The 21563-nt window shown below is 44.2% G+C and overlaps 1 long non-coding RNA gene across 1 annotated transcript; it reads left to right on the top strand.

The window, feature by feature from the left end:
- Window positions 1-1427: 1427 nt before the first annotated feature.
- LOC149918305 (uncharacterized) lies at window positions 1428-19575 on the top strand. The gene is made up of 3 exons (XR_016466534.1): window positions 1428-1476; window positions 15183-15284; window positions 19394-19575. It is a non-coding gene; the product is annotated as an uncharacterized LOC149918305 (long non-coding RNA).
- Window positions 19576-21563: the final 1988 nt, after the last annotated feature.

The following is a 21563-nucleotide window of genomic DNA, read 5'->3' as shown; positions in this document are numbered from 1 at the left end:
TTTTGTTGTCGTTCTGTTTTAAATTGCAACATAATTTGCTTTTACAAAATCCTTTCTGCGCTGTGAAAATCAATACGTGCTTATAGTGCCTGAGTGGAAAGACTAATTTTGTCTTTATCATAACTAATTTTTTAATAGAAATTAATGCTCAGTTGTAAATTCATCTTCAAAAAATTTGCTTGAAAGCACTGATTTAATCTAAATAATACAACAATCAACTGCTTTCATTACTTCCAGTTTCAAAATAATAGCTGGAATCTCTGTTAGTGATGCTTTTTCATTTGAAATAAATGCTTTTGCTCTGTCTTGTTTTATGGTGCTGATCATGGAGTCATTGAAGTTGAAAAAAAAAAATTATATCATCTAGTTCAACCATCAGCCCAAGTCTGTGACTGCTCTAGACCATGTCACTCGATGTCACATCTACCCTGTTCTTGAAAATCTCCAGGGATGGTGACTCCACCACCTCCTTTGACCAGCTTTAAGTTGCTGACCTGAGCAGTTATCCTGATCCCAGCAGGTTTCATCAGCACTGTATAGGACTAGTCTTAGCAAAAGCCAAAAGTGATTAGAGTATCTATTAAACTGTTGGTGGCTCTGTGAGCTGAAGAGTGCTCTCCTAGCAGAGACCAGACAAGCTAGGAGGGAGAAGTCATATGTGCAAGCTGTAAATGTGAGCCCTAGGTGCTCACAGGAAGCTATGGCATAATCACAGAAGATTTGGATCAGGTACATGCCTATTGGCCTCTCCTACTATTCATGCCAGTGTCCCTTGTCCTCCTGATTCTGTGGTAGTAGGGTGAGGATGTGATGGGTGGCAAAGTCTTTCTTGTGTAGGATGAAGAAGGGGATGGGGCTGGGAGGCAGTGGAGGAAAAAACTACGGATCTCTCTATAACGTAGAGATAGCGGCAAAGGAGCTCTGGTTTCTTTGAGAAGGGCATGCCATGCCACATCTGGAGAATGATTATTTTCTTGACAACCTTCCCCAGAAGAGAATTAGCTGGGGAGACCCATGAACTTCTGACTCAAGCCATCGAACAGGAGCCATGCAGCTTGCTGCTGGAGCTGAGGGAGGTTTGCAGACAGGCCTGCACTTTCTCAAAGGCTTTTGGAGGCCTGTGGAGCTGGATGGAAGAAGCATCAGGGAAGAGATGCCAGCTGGATCAGCTCCATTGTGTGCAGCCTATGCTGGCTCCTATGTCCTGGCTCCTTGCTGGCAGTTTCTACTGCTCCACCTAGGTTGCCCTCTGCAGTGGAATTGCCAGGTCACAACCTGAACCAATGGTTGAGCACCAGGTGAGAAGGCATAGCTAACACAGGGAGCTAAGGTGCAAGCAATGCACCTGAGTGACCAGAAGGGGTGGAGCCTGGATCCATCCCTCCTCACCCTCATTTAAGCGTTAGCAGCTGAGAGAGCAGCATCTCTCTGGATAGAGGCTGCACTTCTTTCAAGCTGTTGCTGGTAACTGAAGGGGTGAGTCAATTTTCTTTCTTTTTTACCTGCTGTTGCTCTCTTGGGTTTGTATCCCATTAGAAGGTGCTGTCATCACCTTCCTTTGTAATGTACACTCTTAGAGAAGGCCTTGCCAGGATTCCTAAAAGTCCAGAAGAAATAACTGGAAGGGACATTTTTTTTCCTCAGTTCTCCTTGTGTGAGTAAGAGTGATAGATCTCTGCCTTTTCAATGTCCTTTCAGATGCTGCAGGCAGTTCTTGTCTCTGTGGAAAGATTTATTTTCTTATGTTCTGAATAACAAAAAGGACAGAGCCTTCTGGAGACAGGATCTCATGGAGAAGGCTCTCCAGGCCTTGTGTCTGCCAAAACTGGGGAAGAGGCACTTGGAGGATGCCCAATGTGGAGTAGCAACACACCTTGGCAGAGGGTAGGGGCCATGATATTTGCCACCAACCAGTCTGATGGAAAGCTGAAGAGCAGCCAAGTTGGGTGAGAAAGAAGGAGCCTGAGGCTGGGCTCTGGAACTTCATTTTGTATACCTGAGAAAGTGAGTTGCCAAAAACACTGATTCCAGTGGGTGCTGGCAGTGTTGTTCATAAACTGCTTCTAGGCAGAGAGTTCTTGTTATTTTCCATTGGAAAATGCCAATTCCTTACAATGGGAATGCTCTGCAGGGCTGTCTTGCCTCTGTGATGCTGTGAGAGAAGCCAGGCTGCTTTCTTACCCAACTCTTTGGCTCCTCACAGCCCATCCTGGCAGGATGCTTTAACCCTCCATCCCATCCTTCTCCACAGCCAAGCTCCTGCTGACCTGTGAAGGCAACACAGCCATGTAGTTTTTTTACTCCCCAATTAGATTATTGGCCCAGGCATCGGAACAGCTTTTCTTCCTAATTGTGAAGTTTCTGGAAGAAAATCTACCACTGATTAATTTCCTTCCTGTCTTTGCGCTGGTTGGGGGAGATGCTGGATCAGTGCTTCCTGGTTTCCTACTTGGAAGCTGGTTTGTTTCCAGGCAAATGGTATTTAAATGGTGCCTGGAAGGATGCTATTACAGTAACTTACTATAGGGAAATACTTTGGAATCCTCTTTTAGAGAGTGCTCAGTGCTTTTGACTTGAAGCTGTCAGTAAATATGTGGTTCTGTGATAAGTTGTCTGTCTTGATCCTAAAGTGGTGGAAAACCTGAGTGTTTTCACTTCTGCAAGTCATCCCAGCAACGGCACGAGGATGTAGTCTGGTTTCTTCCTATCTTTTTTTCCCCCTGTAAGGGAAGGGATTCCTGGGCTGAGGGCCTGCAACTAAAATCTTAGTTGCCCTTTGTGAAGGCAAAAAGCAGTTGGCTCATGCCTGAGATATACCTGAACAGTGCTTCCAAACAGAAGCAGTTTTCTGCTTTAATTATTGTATATTTCTTATGAAGCTGACCAGCCTGAGACATTAAAAAAAAAACAACAACAAAACCAACAACAACACCAAAAAAAACCCCACAATTGCATCTGTTTTCAGCTCAAATTCAGAGCAGTCCTGTTCATGATTACTTCTCTTAATAAATGAGCACTGTTAGCATCTGGTGCGAAGTCCCCAGGCTGAGAACAACCTATCTGCAGCAATGAGAGCTGAGCCATGGACGGAGCAGTCTGGGCTGAGCCAAATGTGGTGGGAGAAAAAAAAAATCAGAAATGGAAAAATTAATTGCATGTTAAAAAAAAAAAAAAAAAAAAAAGCAATAAACCCCCAAATATTCCATCATCTCAGGGTTTCACAACTGGCAGGGAGATTTTAATAAACTAGTTAGTGGCCATGGCAAATTGTGGAGGTGTTTTTGTTGTCGTAGCTGAGTAGAACTCAACAGTGTCTGGTTTTTGGTAGCCAGGACTCCAGCTTGTAGTTTTTCCACTGGACAACGTTAAATGTAGAGTGTTTCTTCCTTTGTCTCTATTGAGATATTGCTGATTATGAGTGAGACTCTGCTTCAGAGCCCTGATTTTGATAGAATTTTCTCTTTCATACATATTTATATATATATATATATATAAATATATATATATTTATAAATATAAATATATATATATATATATATTTATATATATATATATATATATATAAAAATAAAATTACTCAGAGCCTGGAGTTAGGTATGAGAGCACAAACACCTCCAACGACTTAGGGATTTAATTTGCTGCTTCTCAGGTGTGCAGCAAGAGGTTGGGATCTCCTTGGGCAGGTCTATGCTGCAGCACAGTGATGCTTGCAAGCACAGATAAACGTTGCCTACTTCTCCTTAAGCAGTATCTCACTCTGAATTATCCCAGTGATTTAGCTCCCACTAGAGCATTGGTTTTAGTTCCACTTTGCTTTATTGCAGCTGTGTTTAATTGATTAAACACCAGGATGGGGCTGTGTAATGAGGCTGCTTAAGTGTAATGAAACCCACGCTTTGTTGAAAACTAATGTTTTGTCTGCAGACACTGGAAAAACTGCTAATTAAACACTTCAAAACTGTTAGATGTAAGGTTGTGTGCAGACTTAGGAAACTGGGGAGCTACAGAAGTGGTGGGCTACGAATTTCCTCCTATGCTCATCCAGGGATTCTCCGAGTAATTCCTTCCCCAAAATGAATTTCAGGGAGATTGAGTTTTTAAAATATGCAGCTCTGAAGTAGCTGCAATTGGGGATGGTTATTACTGAGGTGTACTTTTGTCTGTCCTCGCTTTCACATGAAGCACAGTCCTTGCGTGACTTTGGTTTTTGGTTTAGCTCTTCCCTTCCTGGGTGTTATTTCAGTGTGCAGGTTGATGTTAGCCTCCTGGGTGCCTCCTGACCACTTTTTGCTGTGTATGAAGGCTGCTGCTGGTTTATTTTGCAAGCAGAGCTCAGGAGGCTGCTGCGTACTGCATGCCAGCAGCCTCTGCTAGCCTTGTGGTTGCATCTGTAGCAGGAGACCTGAACTAAGCAGCTCAGGGTGGCTTTCATCCTTGCTCACTGCCTATGGAAAGGGGATTATAAGTCAGAATAGCCCTGCTACATCTTCAGCTTCGGTGGCTGTGTTTCTTGCAACCCTCTGCAAAACCCCTCTGAAGCAACCAGAGGAAATCTGGTTTTGTCCACCAGGTGGTACTGTTAAGCTGCTGTAGAATAAAGATTTGATCGTTCTGTCCCAAACCCAACCAGTTCTCCTCTTTGGCTCAAGCTTTTAAAAGCTTTGCACCTTCATGTACCAAGCTGAAGCCAGAGCCCTGCTAATTATTAGGGCTGTGTCTGAATGAGTCCAGCATTCATGCTGGACTTCCCTTCACAATGAAGACCAAATGACCTTGGTTTTCCACCTCTAACAAAAGGGCTGGGCAAAGTTCTGGGTGACCAGAATAACTGTGTTTCATTGGGATTGGCACTTTTTTCAGATGTTTCCTAGAACAGCAGTTTAACTCCATGATGGATGTGGAAAAGTGCATTGGTTTTAAAGTGTTCCAGGATGCAGCAGGGTTTTACTAAGAGCTTGTACCCCTAGCCTGGTGTGCAGCTTTTCTCCTGCAGTAACAGGAGGGGACAATCCAAGGCCCTGTTAGGGCTGCTGGTACTGCTGTCTGTATGTTCATAGAATAACAGAATTATAGAATAGTTTGTGTTGGAAGGAGCTCTTAAAGGTCATCTGGTCCAACTCCCCTGCAATGCACAGGGACACCTACAGCTCCATCAGTTGTTCAGAGCCCCTCCAGCCTGACCTTCAGTGTCTCCAATGACAGGGCATCCACCACCTCTCTGGGCAACCTGGGTTGATAGTTGGACTGGATGACCTTAGTGGTTTTTTCTGACATCAGTGGTCTTTTCCAACCTTGTGAGTTTCCAACCATAGTGAGTCTATGAAATGGAGATGCACTTGCATTATTGCTGTTAACCATGGGATCAGTGCAATCATTGAGGTCTTGGAAACTCTAATATGAACAGGACACCTTTAACTCATTGGGTTGGTGTGCTGAATGCTTGTCTTGGCTCTCACTGTTCGTGGCTGCATGATGTTAGGATGTGTGGGGAGGGAAGGAGGGGATACTGAACAGAAGGGGGCCAGGTGGGAAGGAGCAGAGGAGATTCCTTGTGCCAATGCATAAATGGAGAAATCATTTCCTCCTTTAGAGATCGGCTCTGTTAGGCAGATCTTGATGATGATGATGATTATTATTATTATTTTTAATGCAGCATCATGTTGAGGCCCTTGAGCCTCTCCCATGGTCCTGCATGGGGTGGTATCTCTCAAACCAGAGCAGAGTTACCCACAGAAAGGCTGTGTGGCAGGCAGCTCGCAATGGGAGCCGGCTTGATGTCATTTGTAAATGCTCATTCCTGCTTCCCTTCAATTTAATTTCTTCCAGGCTTAATTTGCCAGTGCCCCATCCATAACCTCACCCACTGTTCTCCAGAGCTGCCTCTTTATGCTCAGCTCCCTGGCCACATCTTGGCTGTGTTTGGACCTGGGAAACAAGTTTCACAAGTTTCTGGCTGCATAATGTCTTGCTGAAGGGATTTGGTTCCCATGTATCAATATCAGTGTTCTGAACACTGGGGCTGTGGGATGTTTTTTCAGTTCAGGACTTCTTTGTACCAGTTGTTTTGCTCTCCTCTTAAATTTCTGTCTATTGTGAATCTTCTTTTGGCAAGATGTACCCACATCGCTTCTCATAATGATAACATTCATCTGTCTTTTGTCCAAGTCCTTTTTAGGGCTGCAGAAGCAACACCTAGAATCCCTCACAATTGAAACGCTTTCTGATTTGAACAACAGATTTATCTGCCTCCTTTTTATCGTGTATTTCCCCTCTATGTGATAGATGATTCATATCATCCCTTTTATCCTCTTTGCTTCTCTTCTTAAAAACTGAAAAGACAGCCAGTGTTTCTTCAGTGCAGTTGCACAACCAGGAGAGGCATTACCAGCATGTCCTTTGGCTTTCAGTGCTCAGAACATTGTGCAAAGCCCCAGTGGGCTCTGTGTGATGCACATCCTTGCTTTAACATCTGACTACTGGGGCTGGGTAACACAATACACCCACATGTTCCCATTAAATGGCACCTGAATTAGAATCACTGACATTCTCTAAATTAATACTTCATTTAAAGGCTTTTCCTGTCTGTTTTGTGCTTAACAAAGATGCCCAGCAGTGGGGGGAATGGAGTTTAGTATTTCAGCCTGCTGCTCTAAAGAAACCAAGCTATGTGGCAATCAGATTTGCCCTGAAATACTTATTTGCTTTTGTGAACCTGACTTTGAATGGTAGTGCTCAAGAATTGATGATCAAAGCCCAGCATACTTACTGTAAATATGCAGAATCAAGGATGCTAACAGTGCCATGGAGCACACTTGCAAACCTGTTTTTGTATGAACTGTCCATCTGCAACATTATTCTACAGTATGTTTCTATGAAGTCATATACATACTGTAGCTCAAGACTGCTTCTTGCAGCTGTAGGCTTGAAAGCTCTCATTATTTCATCACCGAGGGACCTTGCAGTGGAAGCATCCAAGTGCCAGAGCCTTAGAGAGGGCAGTGATCCTGGTCTGTGAATGCAGCCTTGTGCCTTCACAGAGTGGAGACCTGCCACCCTTCTGCCATGCTACATCTATATACATTACCTTCTGTTTCCCAGCCTTTTTAGTAGCTGCAAAATTTAACTCATTATTACCTTTATTATATATTTTTTTAGTTTGTCTAGGCTCCTGTCTGCTCACCCTTGCTGGAGGACATATATCCAGTGGTGAAAGCTCTACTAAGGATAAACACGTGGCATGCTGGTGACCGTGTTTTGCTTGGATGTCCCCTGAGATAAAGGACTGTCCCTTGTGGAGTGGGGAAAATATTGTTTCCCTGCTTTCAGAATTGGTTGTCAAAAGGCTGTGAGGCAGTGGCCCATACAGTGGTGCCCAGGTCTTGAGGGAGGAGGCAGCAAATCCACCCCACAGCTCATTAGTTTTGAGAAATGCTTCAGAGTTCATAGAGTACTTCCTGGAAAGTGGCTTTGAAGGGCCGTTTTCCACTTTCAAACACTAAATGAGTGCTTCTGAGTGAGGTTTTCTGTGCTTCATTTTGGGAATTGATATCTGTCTCATGTCTAAGGAAAGCTGGAGAAAATTGTAGCTTCAACCCACAGCAAACCAAAAAGGTTTTGGCTTCTCAGTTGGATGGCTAAACTGACAGATTAATTATTCACAGTCTTGTGCACTGCAAATGGATTACTTTTTCCAAGAGTCCAAGGGAGCCATGGTTGGTTGGATGAGACCTGTGGTGTTTCTTGTCATCACAGCTGGTGTTGAAATTGCTACATGCAAGAGCGCACAACTTGATTCCTATGAGAACTTGTGTAGTCTATTGTTTCCTTATATTCTAACGGGCCAGTATGCAAAATAGAAAGAAAAATCATGGAGAGATTTTTCAGGAAAAAAAACTACCTACTTTTATTTTATTTTATTTTATTTTTGAGCTATGTGACCATTGCTTCTCTACCTAAGGTATGAGCATAGAATTCAGCTGGGGACTTGGGTATTGCTTGCAGATCACTCAGTGGATGGGACAAACTGGCCTATTGAGTGCTTTCCTTTAAGCTGGACCCTCAACTTTGAGTGGAATGATTTCAGAATATGGCAATGTCATAAGCAATATTTGAAGAGCAGTGATGGGAAATGTAGTTCAAGTTTTCAAAAGCATCGTGGCTGATCTCCCTCCAATACCCATAACATTAAATGAGGGGGGTAGGGGCAAAATGAATAGGCTGGTTTAAATTAGGAATTAAAGAGCTTCTTTGTGCAGGGAAGCAGCAAGCAGTGGGATTGTGCTGCCACAGGATGTTGTGGAGACTATCAGCTCCAAGGAGGAGGTGGACAAATTCATTGACAGTGAACAGATTCAGGCTGTACTGATGTGACAAGTGACAAGTGCTGGCTGGAAATGTGGAACATTTTCTCTAAGTATTTGTACAGCCAGAGCTTGGCTGTTTGTGGAGCAGGAATATTAAACCAAGGCAAGTTTGCCCAAGCTGAATTCATTTGGAGCCTTCAAGGAAAACGTGTATGGAAAACCTGCTAGAGCTAATCCACCTCCAGCATCTTCTCTGTGCTTGGCAGCCCCAGCCTCCTGCTGTCCCATGGCCTCGTTCTCTTGGACACGGCACCATCAGAGGCAGCCTCTTGTGTAGCTGTGATGAGGCATCATGGATGGTGGACTGCCCCTGCTCGAGGATGGGTTGGAACAAGGGGTTTGTAGGACATGGGGTGAGGAAGTGGTATCATGCAGCTGGCTGCTGCTGGACTGTGCACAGTGCAGGAAGACAATCTTTCCACTTGCACATCGCCCTTCATAACAGCACTGTCCTTGAGAGAAATAAGAGTCCATTTTTCATCTGTCCAGGGTTATTTCGGTGCGGCACCGTGTTCCATCGTGCTGCCCAAATATGTGAATGAGCTATGGGGTGAAGCTGGGGTGAATAGACCCAGCTCTGTTCCTGAATGACTGCGGAAAATTCCTGTAGAGGTGTTATGTGTACACAGAGGCTATTGCAGGCTTCCTGAAGGCTGCTACACCTTCCCTCATTGATGATCCCGTGGGGTTTCGCACACGGAATTATTACAGGGTGCCCTTTTAGCCCCTTCTCACACGACACCATTTGCATTTGTTCTCCCTCTGGAGAACAGGAGGGAGAGAACAGTGAGATATTCAGGGGGTTAAAACGCCTGCACTTAACAAAAATGAAAGGGGATCTCGTGCCAACTGTGTGATTCGCACTCTCGTTGCTTTGTGTGCAACATCAGGGCTCTCCCCCTGTTCTCTTTTAGGTGATTAATTCCACCTCCTGCTAAATGGATTTACAATTAAAATGGGCTTATTTGTAGCGGCCACTGAATTTCACCCCTCCCCCTCTTTTTTTATTTAAAAAAAAATAATTGAAAACATACCCCAACTCAAGCTGCCTGTAAGTATTAATTTTCATTTCCACAGAATGCTCTGTCTCCAGGGCAAGGAAGGAAATTCCAGAGAGTTAGCCAAGACAATCAGGGTTAATGTGTTCTTTAAGAAGTGTGGTGCAAGCAGGACCCTCTCTTTCCCATTCAAAGGTCAGTTCAGCTGCTGGGACACTGGTTTTGTATGGCAGGGTTGGGTCATGGGGCTGCATTTTGCCCAGAATGGGGTTTAGGAGATCATAGTCCATGTGCAACAGCTATGGGAATTGCTATGCAACTTTTCACGTTGTCTGTATGTTGTTTGTAGGGAGAACATGTGCTTCTTCGTGGCTGATACATGGATATCAGAGTAGGGAGAATGTTGCTGTGCGATGATGACTTTAAAAAATGTTTTGTGGGGTTGGTACTTCTGGGATGTCCACCCATCTCCTCTCCCCTTGACGTTCAAAAGACCAACTATAGACCTTTTGGGTGAAAGTGTTTCATTCAGCTCAGTTTGAGCTGCTTCAGCAAAGGTGCATCAGAAACAGAAGTGAAAACAGTTCCCATCCCTGGAGACATTTGAGCCCAGGTTGGATATGGGGCCCTGGGCAACCTGATCTGGTGAAATTATAAGAGTTCCCCTCTTCTCTCCCACAACAACGATTTAGAGTTGATGATGTAATTAGAGATGTTTTTTTTTGTGCAATGACATAAAAGCCTCCAAGTGAAACTAACTTGTTGATCCTCCACTTCTCTTTAGTTAATCAAATTTGTTTTTCAGGTCTTGCTCTGTTCACTAACTTGTTTCCATCCTGCAAATAGGCAGGAACACAGAGTTCTGCTTGCATGATAAGCTTTCAGGGTCATTCACTCAAACTCTTCTCGTGCTGCTGGTCCAAATAGCTGAGCTGCAGGGGAGTCCCAGGGCTGGTAAGAACATTTACAGACTCACTGCAAACACTCAGGGCAGCAGCATAAGGCCTGAGCCATAGAAATGAGGGCTGTATTTTCCCCCCCTCTTACCTTATGTGAACAGTGCAGATAAGAGATGACATTGGTGAATTTGTGACATATTTTTTTCCTGATGGAAAAGCTAAAGTAATGTTTAAGTTGAGTTACAAATTAGAGCTGCCCTTACCCAAGGCCCTCATGGAAACCTATACTGGCTGAGGCTGGGAGGGACCTCTGGGTCTTTCTGGCCTGGGCTTGCTTTACCCAGAGCAGGGCTCCAGGCAGATTTTGGAGATCCTGGGGAGAAAGATATGGTTTGGGTAAGTGGTGCTTTTGAAAGCATATCCTGCATTGACAGCTACATGCAAAACAGTTTTGGAAAGATGTCCAGTAGCACTAATGCCTGATTGCATGACCACTGCTGCTCCTGTTTCCACTGGACAAGGAGTGGCTTTAGAAAAAGGGGGTGTTTTCATAGAATCATTTCAGTTAGAAGGGACCTTTAGAGGCCATCTGAATCAGCTCCCTTAAAAGGACCAGGGACACCTACAGCTCCATCAGGTGCTCAGAGCTCCATCCAGCCTGATCTTGAGTGTCTCCAGGCACCGTGTCTGCAGCTCACATAATTTTGAGACATGATGTGAAAGCAATAGACTTGTTATTCAGCAGTCATGTGCAAGATCTGTTTTCCTGTGTTCTTATTGATACAAGTGGTAAAGCTGGTTGTATGCAGTTGCTATAAAGCTGATCTCGTGGCTTGATAATTTTTAATCTAACTTTAAACATGGTATGTTACTAGGAAAACTGAGAGCAGAGCGGTGTGTCAGTTTGGGCATCTGTTTATTGCCATAGTCTTCAAATAGAGAATTATTTGCATTCACAGAATCATTAAGGTTGGAAAACACCACTGAAATCATGTAGTGCAACTGTCAACCCATCCCCATCACGCCCTCTAACCATGTTCTTCAGTGCCACATCTCCACGTTTCTTGCATACCTCTAGGGATGGTGACTCCACCAGTTCCCTGAGCAGCCTGTGCCAATGCATTGCTGCTCTTTCTGAGAAGAAAACTTCTCTTTGCATGACTTACGGCCATTACCTCTTATCATACTGCTAGTTACCTGGGAGAAGAGGCCAATTGTTGAAATGCACTGGGCTGTTAGCACTGATAGAACATTGTCTGCATCAATTTTTAGAAATAGCTATACCTTATACAAAAAAGTGCATTGAAAATCTCTGCAGTTATGCTGTGAATAGTAGTAATTTATTCTTTGTTCTTCAAAGTATGTAAATAGTATTCTGAGAATGTGTTTTTTTTTTTTTTTTTTTTTTTACATGTGAATCCAATTCCTTTGACCATAAACTTCCTGGCAGATTTTCTCATTTGTTAATGAAAAGCTGAGGAGCTGAGGTCCTACTTGTGGTGAAGGAAAAAACTGCACAACTACCAACAAACGGGGTGGAGATCACTGGAGATCATTCTGTCCAAACCTCAAAACATCAACATCAAATTTGTCAGCATCAAACTGCCATCAAATGCAAGGTCTCTGAACAGTGGTGTTCTGAAATCTTCCTGAATTTAAATTGATTTGTTTATATTTGGTATGATGATCCTCCATGCTGACTTGTGTGGTTATGACAAGGGTGCAACTTAAGACAGTTTGTGGTTCTTCAATTCTGTGTTCCTGCACCTTCAACCAGTGTACATAAGTTCAATGTAAACTGAAGATGCTACTTCCCTAACAACACTAAGATTGAACCCTCTGTAGCCTGTGCACACTGTGATGCTTTGCCCCTGAGAGAGTGGCAACAAATAACTTGCAGAACAACTATCTGCAGCTTAGAGACTTAACTGATACCTCTTTTCTATGCAGTACAGAAAACCTTGGTTTCGTGGAGTCAAAATGGTGTCTCCAGCCAAGTTACTTCTCACAGAGTTATTGTTTTTTCTACCCTTGCAGGAGCAGATTTGATTAGGAGTCTGGGGTATTACTTTGACAAAGGTGAATAGCAGCACTTCATTCCTACTCGGTCTTTATGCAGAGTCAATCAGTCTAATAAAATACATATTTATATGGCATGCCAAAAAGTGATTATGTCAAATACTAAACTTTTTGTGTGCAAAAAAAAAAAAATCCTGGTTAGAAAAAGAGTGACTTTATGAAGTTGTCATTTATATAGAATCAGGCCAGGAAATTATACTATGTATAGAGTCAAACTAAATAGGTAAAAAAGAGTAGAAGGAGAAATGCAGTCTGTTCCCTTGTTTTGGTCCCCTTTGTGCTGGACCAGCCCAGCTTGAGGATGAGTCTACTTCTAAAGCCTTTGTCCTTGTGCACCCAGGTCTTTGTGGCCCTGATGTTAACAAATGTGATGTAGACCTCTTTAAAGGCTCATTTGTATTTGGTCAGTCAGTAGATTTGTTCTGTACAGGCTCCAGCTGTGCAAATCTTGCTGTGGATAAAGGCTTCCCTAAGAGCAGTGATGTTCACTGCTGTCAGTATCCTGCTCAGAAATCCCCTTCAGCTGATTGCAAAAATAAAAATACAAAATTTCAAAACATTACAAATGGACCCCGAGCAGCACTGTAATCCTCAGAGAGGGGATTTAGCAAGCTGCTCTGAAAGCTTCCCAGCAGCTGAGTTTTGTGAAAACTAAGTATCACTGCTGTTCACAGTGGAGGTACACAGGTCAAGAGCAGCATGTGCTGGTCAGTAAGGAGTGTACTGATGTGCAATGCTTAAAATTGAATTAAAAGTCCTCATTGCGTGGTCACACTGGCTTTTCAAGTAACGCACATTTCTGCTACTGCACTGTAGCTCTGCAAGTCGAAGGCTCTAAGCCAGCAGTTTACAAGAAAAAGCTGCAGTTTTCCTTCATCGAACTGGGTAAGGCTTAGAAAAGTTGAAAATTGTCCAAACAGTTCTGGGAGTTGTGTTGGACCTGTGGGGTTGGATGCAGCAAGGCTCAGCAGGTTGTGTGATGTTGGTGAGGGACAGCTGGATGTCTCTGAGCACTTCTGTCCCCCACGGCTGCAGCTGTTGAAGAAGTGATCTGTTGGCACAGGGGGCCTCCCCTGCCCAGCCTAGGGGCTCCCACCTCCTCCTCATTGCTCAGTAAAAAAAATAGCTGTGGCCATTTGTCATCCCCTGTTGCACGTTTGCCTGTCGGTCTGTGCAATTGGGACTATGGTTCCAGATTCCTTCACCAAAGCCATTGCTCAATGGGATGTATGCTCCAGCTGCTGATGACAACACAGCCAAGATTTGCTCATCCACGTGGTCAATTTTGCTTCTTTATCCTCTTTGCTTTCCAACTCCCTCTTGCAGTTTTCTGGATCTTGACATTTGTACCCAGAAGCTTTTGGTGTGGTTCTAACAGCCTCCTGCAGCCAGGGGGATATTGCTGGAGTAATCACTGGTCTACCATCTTTATTTTAAATCAGTGCTAGTGAAGTGACTGAAAAAGGTGAAAGATCATTCTCTTGAACAGGGATAATGATCTCCACACAGGCTGAGACCTTTTCATGGACCTGCTTATTGACCTCATTGCATCACTTTGCTGTTTCCACTGGCCCCCGATCACACTGCATATGGGGAGATATGGTGCTGACATAACCCTGTTCTCACAGCAGAGTGCTATCATTGTGCCTGCTAAAAACCCAGTTGTACTGGAAAAGGAAGGAGCACCAAAAATCACGTGCCAAGACCATGGTTTTAAGGAAAACAGGCAGTGGAAACTTGTCCAGAAGCTGTCATCTTCAGACTGCGAAAACTCCTGTCTTTCACATCAGCAAAACCTTCCTCCTCTTTTCACCTCGTTCTCCCACTTGGTCCAGTTTCCTGCTGCTTTGGGTTGTCTTGTTGTGTGGATGAAAGTCCACCTTTGGCTCTGTGAGCACAAAGCCATTGTAGCTCTGGGAGAACAAAGCTGATCAGCTGGAAATTACTCAGCTGTATCCATCCTTTCCTTCTTTAATACCCCTTATGAGAGATTTTTATTCAACCTGTAACATAGTCAAGAGTTCTTGCTCCTCCAGAAGTGTTTGTTCTGTCCTTCCTAGTCCAAGGCTTGCTATTTGGATCCTTGGGTGCCTACAATTTTGTTTTGGTTTTCTTTTATTAATTCTCTGGGGATATCTAGGTAAACAGTCCAGTGTTTGGCTGTGGCTGACAAATAATTACTGGGATGCTGGTATGAGGGAGAATAATTACAATTAAGCCAATAAAATACAACCATCAATTGTGAGGAAACATCCCAGGGAAATGTGTTGATTTCCAAATCTTTGCATCATATTTTCATAGACTCTCAGGGACAGTCTGAGCAAGGAGAGAGGCATAAAGTCAACAACTGCAATGTTTTCCTCTAAAATGCAATGTAAAAAGCTTGAAATGCTGCATGAATGGGAAAAGCAAGCAGGATCTTTTTCTCCTCCTCCAGTTAAGGGTGAAATGCAGCTCTGATGGCTCTGTCCTGCCTGGGTTCTCCTATAGATGCTGAAACTAAACCCAATATCTCACACTGCACATGTGAACGCTGCGATGATATTTAAGAGGTGGATGCTTTCTCCCATCACTTCTTCCTTGGAGGGAGATCTGAGACTCTCACCTTGGAATGAAATAGCTGAGGTGCTAATTTAGCAATTAAACATGAAAAAGGGCTGGGAATGCAGCTGTGTCCCTGTGCTTAGAATCACCTTGTGCCCAGATCCAGCAGGTTCCATATAGCTGTAAATAGCCTGTTTTCCTCCCCCAGCTATGGTGAAAGGTCAAATAGCTGCAGTGCTGGATAGTGATGGTCTGTGCTTCTCTGTTCCTGCATATCTGTTGACTTCAAAATTTTCCAGATTGCCATAAGAACATTTCTTCTTGGGTTCATGCTGGTATCTGAGTTTTGGATCCCTCTCTACAAGAAATACACTGAAGTCCTGGAGCATCTCCAGAGAAAGGTAAGGGAGCTGATGAGGGTCTGGAGCAGAAGTCCTATAGGGAGCAGCTGAGGGAGCTGGGATTGTTCAGTCCGGGGAAGAGGAGGCTCAAGGGAGACTTTATCATTCTCTACTTCTTCCTGAAAAAAGGTTGTGGTGAGTTGGGTGCCAGCCTTTTCTCTCAGGTAACAGTGATAGGACTAGAGGGAATAGCCTCAGGTTGCTCCAGGGAGGTTCAGGATGAATATTAGGAAACATTTATTCTCCTGAAGAGTGGTTAGGCAGTGGAATGAGCTGCCCAAGGAGGTGATGGAATCATTGTCCCTGAAGGTGTTCAAGAACTGTGAAGATGTGACACTGAGGGACATTGTTAGTGGGCATGGTGGGGGTGGGTTGACAGATGGCCTAGGTGATATTGGAGGCCTTTTCCAACCTTAATGATTCTATACTCTGGGATCCCATACTCATGCTGAGAGTTGGGGAAAGGATATTTTATGTGTCCACAGTCTGAACCTCTCCATCTCAAAATACCAAGTGCATAATTTCCTAGATCATGAAATCAAATTTCAGGGGTCTGTAACACCTAGAAGTTCTTCTCCAGCCTGATAGTTTCTTTGTTGGTAGGAACAAGGAGGTGGAACTGAGACTGCATAAAGCAAGATAGATGCAGTGCAGTGAACCCCAGCCAATTCAAGCCCATGCTTGGAGTTTAGCAGGGTTGGTAATTCTGAAACTGCAGTTCTATGAGAACAGTCCTTACCAGTCTGGGCTTGCGGTACAGAAGTCGGTGACGTTGGTTTCTTTAGCAGAGGACAGCTTGAGAAAAGCATGTAGGTGCACGTAGACTCACATAAAACTGTTCCATTGCTATCAGTTCTCACAGCCCTGTGCTCCCTAAGTCTCATTGCAGTAATATGTTAGTGCTTGCCAACAAGCTAAGTCAAAGTAGGTCCTTCCAATGCTAGCTTTACACTGTTGATAAGTCTGCATGTAGGTCTGCATGTGACATTTGGGTTCTTCTCTTCTCTTGACTTGTGTCTCTTGTCTCAAAGAGACACCTGCAGCTGTGTCACCACTGGGACTTACTGAAGGATGGCTGCAGAGGTGAAGGTCAGCAGCCCCACAGAGCACAACAGAAGGCTAAGGGGGAAGCAAACTTCTAAATAAAGGGACATTTGGAAATGATTTCCTTCATGCTTTGCTGTGTGGCAGATGGAAGTGGGCTCCCCAGCACTGTGTTCTACCTACCAAATGCCTCCTGAGTTCTTCAGAGCTTCCAAAGAGCAATACTGGCTTTATCATGGAGATAGTGACTGGGGTTGGGACAGTGTTACCATTGCCATCAAACTTGCCAGATTCATCAGAAAACCTTATTAGAGACTTATCTTTGACAAAGTTTTGGTTTGGTGATCTGGAATCATTAATCAGGCTAATTTCAACTGATGTTTATTGGCCTGTCACTGCTGTATAGCCATGAACAGCTGAGCACACTGAGCTTATCAGCTGAGTAATTGTCTCTGATAAATGAATTGCCTTCAAAAGAAAGCAAGAGATGGCAGCAATCCATCATCAAATGGTCTGAGGGAAAGCAGTGGATGTGTTCAATTCATATGTGTTCAACAGTGCTACTTGGTGTTAAATAAAGAGCGAGGGCAAATTCCAGCAAGGACCTAAATCCTGGGCTGAGCCCTGGGGTCATGCTGCTTCTGGTGCATGCTTTCCCAGAAAGGACAAATGTATTTATATACGTGTGTGTACATACCTACCTATGCATCTCTGACAGTGCCCTTGTATCCTGCTTTCTTGATGCTTTTCTTAACAAATCTTGAGACGTACAGACCCAAATGATTATGGGGCTTTGACCATGGCAAGCAAGCTTTCCTTATATAAGAACGGGTTTAGGGAGGTGATGGCATAGCTTTCCCAGCTTTCTCCCCTTCTTTGCCATGCTTTCTCCTGGATGTCCAACAACCTCAGAATTACTCTGAAAAACAATGGAAATTTTGCAACTGTAATATCCAGTTGTCACTATAACCAAAAGTAAGTTTCTTGAGTAGTAAAACAACCCAAGGGTGGTGAGGCATTGGTACAGGCTGCCAAAGAGATGGTGGATTCCTTGTCTTTGGAGACATCCATGGTCAGGCTGGACGGGGCTCTGAGCACCTGGTAGAGCTGTAGGTGTCCCTTCTCATTGCAGGGTAGTTGATCCAGATGGTCTTTAAGGGTCCTTTCCAACTCAAACAGTCCTATGAAAATACTACAGGAAAATGGTGGGAAAAGATAGGAATAGACTCAGGGGAAAAATGGAAGAAAAAGGTGATGCTCTTACCTTCTAAAATAGGGGGGAAAAAGAACTAAGAAAAGCTCTGTGTTCTATTCCTGCCCTACAAAACTGCAGCAGCCCTGAGATGAGGAAGGAGCCAGGAAGTTGGGCAGTTTTTCTTTGCAAATGGCCACATGAGCCATGTGTGTCGGAAAAGAAAAAACTGGAAAAAGAAGGCACACGTACCTGCTCGCAAAGAAAAGCCTGTTTGTGCTGCTAGCACACTAGGGGAAATTGTTGAAGAACAGTTCATCCATGTAAAAATATGACCTGTGCAAGGCTGCCAAGGCTGGTTAGAGCTGAGCGGATTCGTTGTCTAAACGCAGGTCAGACAAATTATTGGTGCCTAGGGGCAGCTTTCAGTTACACACACCTTTTTTTCCCCTATAATTTATAAAACTTATGGACAGCAGGATACAGGCAAATAGCTCATTGGGGTCCCAGTTACTCCTTCCTCTTTCAAATTCCTTGGTCTCCTTGTGGAAATGCCCTTGCTATCGCTTTATTTATCTTCAGACTTGGAGCAGATCCTGGGCTGGGCTGGAGGGAGAGGAGTGCTTTTCTGCAAGAGCAATCACTTTAATGGTCCTTTTCTAATTTTTTTTTTTAATTTTTTTTTTACTTTTTTGATAATAGAACAAACAGTGTCTTGTTCTGTTTTTTTGAAGTTTTTAGTTTGTAGTAAGATACATATTTGTCAGATTGTTTCAAAGCTGGGTTTTAGTCATCTGCTTTGACTTCCTAGATAACACAGAGCTCATTTCTGCTACAAGCCCATAACTCTTGCTAGCACAATGCCTTCTTTAAATGCACCCTGATTCAAGGCACAGAGCCTCCCAAAATGTCTGCACAACCAACTTTAAGCAAAAGATCTGAGATCAGAAACCAGTGTATTCCTTGCTCTCATAATTAGAAGAAAGCTCAAGGAAAAGGAATGGCCGTGCTCCCACCTTTCTGCTTGCTTAATTTCTTTTTTATAGAGAAAAATGGTTTACAGCCATGAATTAAGAGTCAGGACTCCTGGGTTCTTTTCCCAACTTAGCTACTGACTCATGTTACGTTTGGCAAATCATTTAATATCTTTGCTTGGCTTTCTGCTCTACAAGAGAGATGTAATAATACTTCAGTGGCTTAATTAACTAAACCTTGTAAAGTACTTTGAGATCTTTGGATGAAATTGTTCTAAATGGTGCTAAATATTGTGGTAGTGGAAAAAAAGCATAGTAGTGAAGCACAGCATTCACCAGGTGGTATGGCAAGGAGAGATGGAGTCGTATCATAGAATCACAGAATGGCTTGGGTTGGGAGGGACCTCAAGGGTCATCAAGCTCCAATCCTGCCACCACAGGCAGGGCTGCCAACCTTCACATTTAATACTAGAAGTAGTGAAGCTTCCGGGGATGCCTGGGAGACAGGAACCTAAAATCACCACCTCAATGAGTGATGAACATCACATTTTTGAAGGTGTGGGGAGAAGCATTTTGACTACAGGGCAGCGTGGATAGGTTAAGCTGTGCTGCAAGGCTTCCATTTCAGTTTCATAGAGTCATGGAATCACTAAGGTTGAAAAAGCTATCTAAAATCATCTGGTCCAACTGCCCACCTACCGTCAGTACTGCATGCTAAACCACGTCTGTAAATACTACCATTTCCTTGAACACCTCCAGGGACGGTGACTCCATCACCACCCTGGGCAGCCTGTTCAAATGCATTAGTACTCTCTCCGAGAAGAAATTCTTCCTAATATTCAATCTGAACACTCCCTGGGGCAACTTGTTGACAAAACTCCCTTTTGTCCTATTGACAGAATGAAGCAAGGAGACTGTACTGCAAGACGTACTGGGATAAAGCACAGCCTTTTTTCAGTGTTGCTCTCTTGAAGTTAGTGGAGCTGCTTATGAGTGACCAACAGCCCCATGCTCCTGCAAAGACTCCCAGTGCTTTCAGTGCATCCTCCAAAGAAAGGTGATGGATAGAAACAAAGGTGTTGGAGCTGCTATGTCATTCAGAGCTGGACAACAAGCCACTCCTCTGTTCTACTGAGTAATGGAACATGCCAGAAGTTAACAAGTGTGCTGTATGTAGCAGGGCAAGGGTCCTGCCACATGGGCAGAGGGGGAATCTGAGTACTTGTGTCCCAAACCTTACTTTTTAATTTTGATAGGCAATCCAGCTTGCAGCACAGAGGGAGTGAAACGAAAAGGGGGGAAGAGCAGGGAAAGAATAGGAACTGCAAGGCATGTAGTTTCACAGGCTCACTGGGTGCACAGCCACAGGGTGTTGAAATATTTAAAGGGATTCAAGATAAATAAATCTCGCCTGGGTCCTGTCTCAGCAGTGCCTGTTGGCATAACTCAGCGTCAGAGCAGAAAGTAACCCGCTCTTACAGGCAGTGTGTGACTTGAAACAAGCTAATCCATCACTCACTTCTCCACCCTTGCCCTCACCTTGCTCTGCCTGATAATTTCTAATCAGTGTCTGGGTCCAGGTGTCACTCCAGCAGCTGTTCCTGACTCCATGGAGCAGAAATCTCCCCTTGCCAAATGCAAACCTACCCATACTGTAGTTAGGTCGGAAGCCAGCCTTACCCTCTGCATATCCTGTACCCAGATGGGGCTGCCCTGGGATGAAGGCTGCCTTGACACCACACTTGCACCCAGGGTCACTGTGCCAGGCTATCTGTCCCTTGCAGCCTGACCCTTCAACCTGTGGTTTGTGAGCTGTCCCCTGTTTATAGATTGGACACACTTAGCATTGGCAGCAGGCTGGGGGATGTTTTGTGTTCCCACTCCAGGCTCTTTTTGGCGGCCTCATAAGCAGAGTTGCATTTCCTATTTTAGTTTCAAGGCAAATCTGTCTCTTTGGGCACTTTCTCCAGCGCTCACCCATTTTCCCCTAAAGCTTACATAAGCCTTCCTGGCCCTGGCGTGCTATTACCTCTATAGGATACCCAACCTGAGCATCAGTACATGCAGCAGGATAGGACCTTGGTGGACAAAGATTTGCATGAAACAGAGAAAAAAGATGTGACAGGGAGTCATTATTTTTTAAAAAGTTTTCCATTTCTTCTTGACTCTATCCTTCAGGCAGGGGATGGGAACAGGGGTACAGTTTTTTTCCACGTGACTTATTAAGCAGCAAAAAGTCTTTGGAGGAGCAAATGGGATGCATTCTTTCATTGTATAGTCTTCACATATGTTTCAGTAGGTGCTTCTCCCAGAAAAATCACTGGGCAGATCTGGGTTTCCCAAATGCAGATATTGTATGGATCACAGTGCCTCCCCACTAGGACACAGCTTCCCCTCTTCTGGCTGATGAAGGGCTTTCTTTGGCCATTTCTTTACTGTCTTTAACTGAGCATTTTCCCTTATTTATGAAGAAATCCAGCAGAAAACTCTAACCACATTTCAGGTTGCCACCACACATCCCTCACTTAGTTTCTAGTGATATGGTTCATCTTCAAATCATCTGTATCTTCTGAGTTGCCCAACTCATAGCAAATCAGGTATATATCATTCGTAGAAAGGACAAGTCTGCCATTTCCCCCTTAGGACACAGGCAATTTCTCTGCTGTTCGTGCACCCGCTGCTTTTCTCTGTCATCCCAGTGTACCGAAAGGCCCCTTCTCTGCACTGTGCACAGGGTTGGCCTGTCCTCTCTTGGAAGCAGACTGCTGTGCTCTCTAGTTGTTAGTCACCTCCCGGACCTGCCCTCTCCTGACTCTGAATGCTGTTACTGAGTCATGCCTTTTCTTGGCAGATCGACCCCTGAAGAGTAACAATTCAGGCTGTATTGCTGCCAAGCGTGTCATATGATTGGAACAGTGTTGAAAGACTCTCCACAAGTTAGAAAAGGAGAAAGAGGCTTTCCCACTGGATGCTCTGCTTCATTAGTGCCTGCCCTTGGTTTGGCGGTTTGATGGCAGGGCTAGGCCAACACCAACACACACCAGTTGGACATGGGCTTCAGTGGGGAAA

This window comes from Phasianus colchicus, chromosome 4 (assembly GCF_987193195.1).
Source record: "Phasianus colchicus chromosome 4, bPhaCol1.hap1.1, whole genome shotgun sequence".
In the NCBI taxonomy this organism is placed as follows: domain Eukaryota; kingdom Metazoa; phylum Chordata; class Aves; order Galliformes; family Phasianidae; genus Phasianus; species Phasianus colchicus.
This window is presented reverse-complemented; position numbering and strand designations above follow the sequence as displayed.